General features: G+C 36.1%; 1 long non-coding RNA gene and 1 pseudogene across 1 annotated transcript; both read right to left on the minus strand.

Annotated features, from left to right (window-relative positions):
* Positions 1-644: 644 nt before the first annotated feature.
* LOC141844442 (beta-glucosidase 31-like) lies at positions 645-2,525 on the minus strand (annotated as a pseudogene).
* Positions 2,526-7,299: 4,774 nt separating this feature from the next.
* Positions 7,300-8,559, minus strand: LOC141844330 (uncharacterized). The gene is made up of 2 exons (XR_012603132.1): positions 8,476-8,559; positions 7,300-7,531 (listed from the first exon to the last, which is right to left on the minus strand). It is a non-coding gene; the product is annotated as an uncharacterized LOC141844330 (long non-coding RNA).
* Between the last annotated feature and the right edge of the window lie 1,073 nt (positions 8,560-9,632).

Consider the following 9,632-nt stretch of genomic DNA (forward strand, 5'->3'; position numbering starts at 1 on the left):
TTCGAATTCCAATTCAATAACACTTCAATCACACTCCACACTTCAACAGCCATTAACCATTCACCATTCCTTAGGACCAAAGAGTTAATGGTTAAAGTTCTTTAGTTCATAATTTAAATATAGCTAGTTTAGGGTAGAGGAGAAAGGGGATATGCCTAGTTAGACCCATGCACTGCAATCAAGATTATTCACAATGCGTGGTGCGCGCTGTAGTTAAGATTATTCACGGCACGCGGTGCGTGTTGCAATTAATATTATTCATAGCACGCGGTGCGGGCTACAATTAATATTTTTCACGGTGTGTTGTGCATGTTGTAGTTAAGCATCAACACCATCAACACCACATTCAACCAAAATTGATATCATGAATTAAAATTGAAACAAAAGCAAAATTAAAAGTCAAACAATTATCATATCACATTCAATCATCAAACACCACACTTAAGCAAAACAACAAGGTATCACATAAAAATTAATTAATGCCAATTTTCCATTAGCTAATAAGAAAAAAAATTAATAAAGTAACAAGAAATTCACTTAGTAACATGATTTTTTCCTACAAAAATGTATGTGATTTTAAAATCAATAGAATCTATATGAGTCACACAAAACTATATATTTAGATAACCAAGCGGTTGTGCTATCTATTGCATCCCATCACTCTCATGGCTTCTAGTTCCATATTCTTTTGGGTTTTGTTCTCCTTCTTTGCAATCATTGCTTCTTGAGTCCTCATTTGCTGCTTCATTTCTACAGCCTTGCGTATCATCAAAAGTTTCAAGCCAGCTAAGAATTTTAAATGTCAATCCTTTATATTGCTAAAGTACAAGAACTAAATGGATTTTGAAAAAAAAATTGGAAGTACCTTACTAAAAGAAGCATGCTTTCTATGTAATCTTTCATGTAGTTTGCTCTGTGCTCATCATGATAGTTATATTCAGTAGTTGCAGGATCTATGTTGTACTCTAGATATCCTGAAATAACCCACTATAAATATATCAGAATCATTGCTAGAATGTGATGTGTTTTATGGCCATCTTTGTGAACCAAACAATTACCATGTTCATGAATAAAGATAGGTGGATTTTTGTACTTGTCTCTAATATAGTCGAGTAACGTTTGTATAGCCCATGGCGTCGAAGGGATTGTAGGAGGATCTTTTGAAACCAATACTGATAGAAGTTCCATTTCTTGTTAGATTAAGTAGTTTCTAAGAAATTCCAAGAAGATGAATCATTTGACATTATTATAGTTTTGTGCACCTTTATAACATTTGTTTGTGGAATTGCAAGAACAAAGAGAAAAATACTTAAGGTATAATCACTACCTAATACCAAGACCAATTTGTGAAATAAGATGGTCAATCAGAAATTTGAAAGTAACTTACATGTTAAATTGGCTGACATGTTAGTGTACCAATCTCTCAAGATGTCATCTGGATTACCTATTGTCGCTTGCACAAAAACTCATAATATTGATTAAATCCAATAAGATCAAAAGATCCTCTCAATATGGCCGACTCTTCTAGTTTGAAGGATGGTAAGCGAGATCCAACTAGCTTTCTAATAACAAAAGGGAACCTTCCACACACTATAGGATCATTGAACCTGCCGCAAAGCCCATAGAATTTAGTACACGTCACATAACATCTATATGTCTAGATTGAGAATATAGAAAAATCTTCAGTATATTGTTTGTTTACTCACCATCATATTAAGAAATCTAAAACTATGTTAGTTGCTACTATATCCTCTGGTAGAGCTATGAATGTCTCAACCTAAGGACCAAATAAGGTAATTTTGATATAACCTCTTTGTTTTGGCTTTTGTAAGAGAAATAACATCTCGTTCGTATTACATTTTGAATAATATTATGAGCATTCAAAAAATTGAAACTAATGGTGAAACCTAGTATTTCTTTCTGTACAAGGAGGTTGCTGATGCATTAGAAGGTAAAAAGTTATAACCAGCCATATGGATCAACGGATGAATTCCCTTTGGTGCAATTAAGTCCAAAGGAGGCGAAGGAAGAAGAGCAATGATTTGGTGGAAAGTTTCCAAGATCAACCCTTGGATAGTGAGTAAATATTTGGCTCATTGATAGTGACCCAGATTTTACACTCTCCCCAAACTCTTTGAAGCACACATCGGCATAAGAAGTGAAGACTTCTCAACATTCAAGGTACAAGCACTCTTACTATGGTTTATTCCAATAGGAGCTAGCAAAGATTTCAGTTTAATTCCAATAGTAAGTAGCAGAGGGCATAGATTCAGGATAAGTACATTAAAAAACCAATATGAAGGACAATAGAAGAGGCATGAAGACTAACATCTGATTATGAAGTTGATTCAACTCTAGCATAAGGAGTAGATGATTCCAATCATTTAAAACATGCAATTATTGTACTAGAGAGTAGATACTAGCACTAGTACAAAACTTTAGTAGAAGTAAATGCCAAAGAAGTCTAATCTCACTCTTGTCATCAAGATTGGTAGCATACCTTCGCCTTGTATATTCACAAGCATTCCAGAATAACCTCCTAATACTTGACAACCTAGGCAGTGCTTGAGTGCATTAGTGACTCAATTCTTTGTTGTATAAATTCCAATTCCTTGGTCGTTAATGCTACACTATGAAAAGTCAAATTTATTATAGTCTCAACTATGTACAAAATAGACTATCTAGATGAATTGGATAGTTCAAAGATGCTTCGCTGAGCTTCCCACTACGATAACCAAAATGTTGGCCTTCATGCATTAATACAACTCCAATATCTATCCTTGAAGCATCATACTTAAAAGTTTTAGCAAGATCAAGTAGTGCAAGTAATGGTGCAAAACTTAGCCTCTCCTTAAGCCAATTGAAAGAAAAATCTTGCTCACGATCTCAATAAAACTCAACATTATTAACAACTTCATTCAAGGGTGTAGATAAAGGACTAAAGTTCTTAACCAACCTTCTATTTAAACTAGCCAACATATAAAAGATACATACCTCAGTTATGATTTTTGGTCTTGGCCATTAACAAATATCCTTAACTTCCTCTTCATCAAGCATTATTCCCTTTGCACTAACAATATTACCATGAAACATAAATTAACTAGAGCAAAAAGAACATTTCTGAATGTTAGCATAAAACTTTCCATTTCATAAAATAAGTTGAAAAATACAGATATCATCAAAATATACTAGAACTCTCCAATATAGGCATGCAAGATATGGTTCATTAATCTAATAAAAATATTAGTTAACCCAAATGGAATACCTAACCAATCACACAGGTTGTTATTAGTCTTCAAAGCAATTTTCCATTCATCTCCCTCATGCATGTGAATTGGATGATAATTAGACTTCAAGTAAATTTTAGAGATAATGCAAGAAACAGGCAACATATAATCTAATCTAAAAATAGGATGATGATTGGTTGTGACCCAGGGACCCGCGGTTCGATCCCCAGCTACCGCGTATTTGCAAGAATTTTCTTCCAAATGGGGAACGCAATCAAAGGATGCTGGGCATCTAGATTGGCCGTCGTATGCGCTTCCCGATTTACCCTGGTGGTCGGTGGAAAATTTCTGTGGGACCAGGCCGGCCACCCCCAGGGATTGAGTCCATGAGACTGACTGGGATTTATCATTTTTTTAAAAAAAATAGGATGATGATACATTACCATAACTCCTTTTCTTATCAACTCTTCATCTTGCCTATGAAGCTCTTTGTATCCTTGGACTTGCTCTCATTGAGGATAAAAAGATCTCTCAACCTCTCTTTTACATAAATGCTCCCTTTTTTCCTCTCTTGCTCTTGAAATATTTTCTATTTTTCAATATTTTTTCCACTCTTCTCATTCTCACTTTTCCTTTTTTCACACTCTTTTTCTTTTTCACATTTTTTTCTTTTGTCATTCTCTTTTTCTTTCACAATCTTTTTTCTCTCACATTCATTTCATTTTTTATTCTCAGTTTCAATATCATCATTTTCTTGCAAAATCATTACTCTTTTGTTTGGACATTGTGATGCAATATGCTCCCTTCCCAAGCATTTAAAACATTTAATATCTCTATTTATCAAATATTAGATAGGTTCTTTAAGCTTGACCAAAGTAGAACTTGCATGCTTTTTCTTAGAAAACTCAATCTTACTCTTAGAAGCAACTTTATCATATCCTTTGCTCCAATTAGATTTTCAAGTGGGTGAATTAGAACTCTTCTTATGCTCGGTTGAACCCTTCCTTTTGAGTTGCCTTTCAACTTTCATGGATATATAAATCATATCCTCAAACTCCACATAATATTGCAACTCTACTACATTTGTAATTTTTGGATTCAAGCCTTGCAAAAATTATAGTTACTTCTTGATCCTCCTCCACATTGGCTTGAATCATAGCAATCTTCATCTCTTTGTGATATTCTTCCACAAGTAATGTGTTAAATCAGTTTGGTCAATTAATAGGGTTAGTATCTTTAAAAAATTAATTAATCTATACAAATAATAATGAGATTTATTAAAATTATCATTATGGAGAGTCTAATATAATTTTTTAATTTTAAGATTATTAATTTTTAATGAATGTAATTATAAAATACTATATTTTTTTAAAAAAATATCCATAGAAAAATATTGCAATAGTCATATATTCTAGTAGTGTGGAGAAGAAGACGATTTTCTTATTGTTGCAAATGGGAGAATGAAGCCTTATTTATAAGGATCCAATAGTTTTCCTTGCTTGTAAGTTTTAGACGTGGGACTAAATTTGTTGGAATCTAATGGCTTGTATTTAATAGCTATTGGAACCTAATAACTTAGATTAGCTAATTGTTGGAACTGTTATTTTTGTTCCAAGGACTAGTTTCAATAGCCCCCTTCAAGTTTGGTGAATAGATGAAGTCTTTAAAGCCTAACTTGACATGAATGTCTTGCATGTAACTAGTCGTATTTCCCTTGGTGAAAAAAATGCTCTCTTGTGACTCTTCAAATGAGAGGTGACTTTGTTTTGTCTTCAAGTTTCTAGCGAATGAAATAATATTCAACTTCAATATGTTTGGTTATTTCCAAGGAAGACCAGATTTGAAATAACGTGGATGGAAGGTTGGTTGTCACAGAAGATCTTGATAGGAGAGTTGATTGAAAACCCTAACTCCTTAACTAGAGCTTTCAACTAGATAACCTCACTACTTGTTGTTACCATGGCTCTATATCCAACTTCTGCCCTTCACCTTGAAACCACTGATTACTTCTTGCTCTTCTAGGCGGTTAGATTGCTTCCAATTGAACATGCATTATCCTATAGTTGATTTTCTATCCTTTGAGTCTTTGGCCCAATTTGCATCACAATACCCCACAATCTTGGAGCTTTAATTATTCTTCATGCAAATTCCTCTTCTTGGAGACCCCTTAAGATACTTGATAATCCTCTTGATTGTTTTCCAATGGTGTGCACATCTTAGGAGCATGCATCTATATGATTTGGCTTACATCATATGTAATGTCGGGTCTAATGTTTGATCCAGTAAATGAGCCTCCCAACATGCCTCTAGTATCTCTACAAATAAGGGCTTATCATCATCTTCCCCTTTATTAAAGGTAGAGATGGGGCTACTAGCTAGTCCTACTCCAAGTTTACTTGTTCTCCACAAGAGATCAAGAGTGTACTTTCTTTAGGATAGAACCAATCCCTTGTGAGAGTAGGCAAGTTCTATTCCTAGAAAGTACTTTAGGAGCCCTAAATCTTTAACTTCAAAACTAGATTTAAGGAAACTCCTAGGTTGATCTATATGATCCAGATCACTCCAATAACAATGATCTCAATGTATAGCATAATAGTGGGTTTCCCATCATCAATCTTAATGAATAGGGAAGATGTAGGGTTGAAATGAGCACTAATGGGGTGAATATCGCTTTTAAAAAATTTAGGTATTTAAAAGCTTATCAAATATGTAATAGAATAAACTTTTGATTTTTCAATATCAATCTTAATTTTGAAATCAAATTAGATTTTATAAACAATGATGTAAGGCTAAGGTTAATAATAATAATAATAATAATGATAGAGTGATTTAATATGATTCAATAACCTTTAGATTCCTACTCCATGATTTAGTGATTCATAAAGTGAATCACTTCTCATAAAAGTTCCACTTAAAAGCATAATGTAGAAAGCCAAACATAATTTAATAGATAAATAATATAACAAATTTTAAATAAAAATTAAAATAAATATACTAAGTTGTTTAGTATCTGAGCTACCTATTGAGAACTTTAGAATAATGGAAGATTGAGGACCTTTTTGAGTTCTTGTAATGATTGAGTTGTAAAATACCAGAAGATTTGGGGTTTATTCATAAATAAATTAATCCTAAAATTTATTAAATTAATTAATTAAATCCTAAGTTATATAAAAGGGTTAATTGGTTGATGGGATTAATTCATCCAATCCTAGGTTATTTAATAGAAATTAGGGTTAACAGTTAATAGGTTTTAGGATTAATGGATTGTTGGCTTATTGGATCCTAAACCTAAAACTCGGGAATACCGAATAAAAGACCGATTGAAAACCCTACAGTAGCCTAAAATCGCGATCTATCTTCTCCCGACGCGCGCGCCGATTTCCTCTGCTCCGCCCTTGTTTCTTCGTCTCCGACGCACGCGTGGCTGCTCTCTTCACCGCCGGTGCCAAGGAAGAAGCCAGTGACTGGAGCTTGCATAGACTGGGGCTAGGTTTTGCTGGAACGGAGTTTGGCTTGTGTGCTGGAGGCGGTTCGACGGCAGCAAGTCGAAGAAGAAACATCAGTAAGTGGAAAATCCAAGCTAGGTTTTGGTTGCGTGGCTTCTCAAAGGAGATCTCAGTAGGTTTTCCTCGAGTTTACCCCGATTTTTTATCAGTTTCCTTCTCCATAGTGTGGAGTTCTTTGCTTTCGGCCAGGAAGAAGAAAGGGGGAAAGCTAGGGCACGACTGGATTTTAAGGTGAGGTTTCTTTACTCGAATTCAATTGGTTTTGAGGATGAATACTTGTAATCCAATTGGTGAAGAATCTTGCTTTGATTCGTTAGATTTCTCTAGGTTGGCAGCAAGGAGTTCCTTGTTTCGGCAGTGAAGAAGGGAAGAGGAATCGATTGTTACGTCCCGGGAAGCCGTCCGAAAAATTTCGGCAGCATCTCCCCTGTAACAATGACTTTTCCTAAAATACATACAAGTATACACGGCCACATACGGCCGGAATAAGGACGACACGTCCAAAATGCAACACAGATACACACATACACACAACATAAGGCCTACACGGCCGTACAACAATTAACAAATGCAAGAATAACCAAAATGCGATAAAAGTATCACATACTACACGAAAACATCAAAATCCGATAACAAGTATAAAACCAACACATCACAGTCCATGTCCACATCACAAATCTAACGGAAACTACAAAATCATATCCGAAAGAAAATACAACTATACCGAAGATAAACTCCTGAAAGTGAGATGGATACGACCAGGCAACCTCTCCAAGCTCCAAGTAATCTATCTGCTACCTGGGGAGAAAACAAGATAACCCCAGGGTCTGGGTAGTGAGCATTAGAAGCTCAGTGGGTACAGGAAAGTGTGCATGTAAGATAAGCAACAATAATAGCAGAAGTATACAGACTGAGGTAAACAGGTATAACAGAAATAGATAGTAATCAGCAGGTATCAACAAAGTATCAGTATCAAGTAATCAACATGATATATATCAAGTGAGATGATACAAAAAGGTCAAATCGTGCAACGGTATGGATATCAGATACATGTAAGCATGTATGAAATGACATACAAGTGCAACAATCATAGCAAGTAAATGCAACAATCCACAAGCATATGAATAAAGTAAGATATGTAATAATCCTACCAACAATGCATGTATATGCATCAATCAACGCAATCAAAATATCCGTCACTGTCCGCACTCGTCGTCCCCAGTCACTCTCCCAGAGCTCAGTGAAATGGGGGGCCAGACATGACATACTGCAGCTCCACAACTGACCACTAAAGATAAGTGGGGAGGGCAGTGTGGCAGGAGGGCAATGTAGCCAGTCCTGGTCGCACCCAACTGTAGTGCAACCTCTTACCTATGTGGCACCACAACGCGGTGCAGGTAAGATCCAACAACAACAACAACTACAACTATTATGGATGTATGCTGATCATCCCAACATGTAATAGCTAAGGTTAATTAGCATGCTCAACAGAGTCAACATGAGTCAACAGAAATAGACATAAGTCAAAATAGAGGTCATATGATGGGTATCAGATCAACTAACAAGATTATCAATATGATATCAAGGATCATCATAAGGTCAACAACAGGTATCAAGCAGTGATCATCAAGAGTATCAACTAGATACTATCTAAAAGCATGGATATCAACAGAATGGATAAACAAGCAACAATACATGCACAGAAAAAGGACTCCTGTATTGACCAAATACAGGGTACCCACCTGATCTGATGATCGACGATAACTAGAACCCCCAGAAAATACGAACCTCGTATATAATAGGACCAATAAAAGTCAAGGTCCTGCAATAAACCATAATACATCATTTATTACAACAATACTGTATTAAATTACAGTATTAAATTCTATAATACAATTTAACTAATCCCCCTTATCCAAACCTCACCCACGGTTAATGATCAACTTAATCCAAGCATTAACACTAACATGGATTAAATCCAACCACACAATTAACCTAATCCAATTAAGTCCATCTATTCACAACTTAACCAACAGTAGATCAATCATTCCTTAATCCTACATTAATTCCTGATTAATACATCAGAAACTTCCTACATCAACATCAAGATAAGAAACAATCAAAGCAATCCAAAGAGATTCAACTCCATAAGAACTTACCTCTCTTCTTTCTTGCTTGCGGCAGAGCTCAATTAGATTCTCACATCCGGCTAAAATCCACAAATCTCCGATCAACTCGTATCAACACTGTGGAATCCAAGAAAATCAATCTAGATCTAACCCAAGAACCGATCTCAAATTGAAAGACTAGCTTAGATTCCTTACCGTCGGCTTCTTCTTCCTCGATTTGCCGGATCTTCCTCAAGTCCCGATCGGATCACAGCTACAAGCGGTGGAAAGCAAGCCGATCAAGATCTAAGATCTGCAAATCCGAATCAAAACCCTAGATCTAAAGCCCACGAACCCTAGAAATCCAAATTAAGCTTCGATTCTTACCGATTTACTGTCGCCGATCCGTTGCCGCAAGATTTGCCCCTTACGCCGCTGCCACCACCGATCCGAGCCTTCGTCAACGAAAATCCACGCTACAACGCCTCCAGCAGCTGACCGCCGGCCTCCTCTTCTGTTGCGGCACCGCGGTTGGAGCTCGATCCACCGGTGTCGGCGACGAGCGACAAAGGAGCTTCGGTCACGATGAGAAGGAAGATGTCGCGAGATCGGGATTCCTTTGGGAACGAACAGTAACCGCTCCTTTTATAAGTCTTTAACCGGTTTCGGATCCAAAATCCAATAACCACCTAACTCTATAACCCATTAACCTATTAAGCTTATTTACAACTAAGCCCTAAATGTTTCGGTATTTAACAAGGTTAATTGGTTGAATTTGATTGTTGGGGAAT

The sequence above is a fragment of the Curcuma longa genome, chromosome 13, assembly GCF_044706935.1.
Source record: "Curcuma longa cultivar G26 ecotype Majalengka, Jawa Barat chromosome 13, ITB_CL_G26_1.1, whole genome shotgun sequence".
Lineage (NCBI taxonomy): Eukaryota > Viridiplantae > Streptophyta > Magnoliopsida > Zingiberales > Zingiberaceae > Curcuma > Curcuma longa.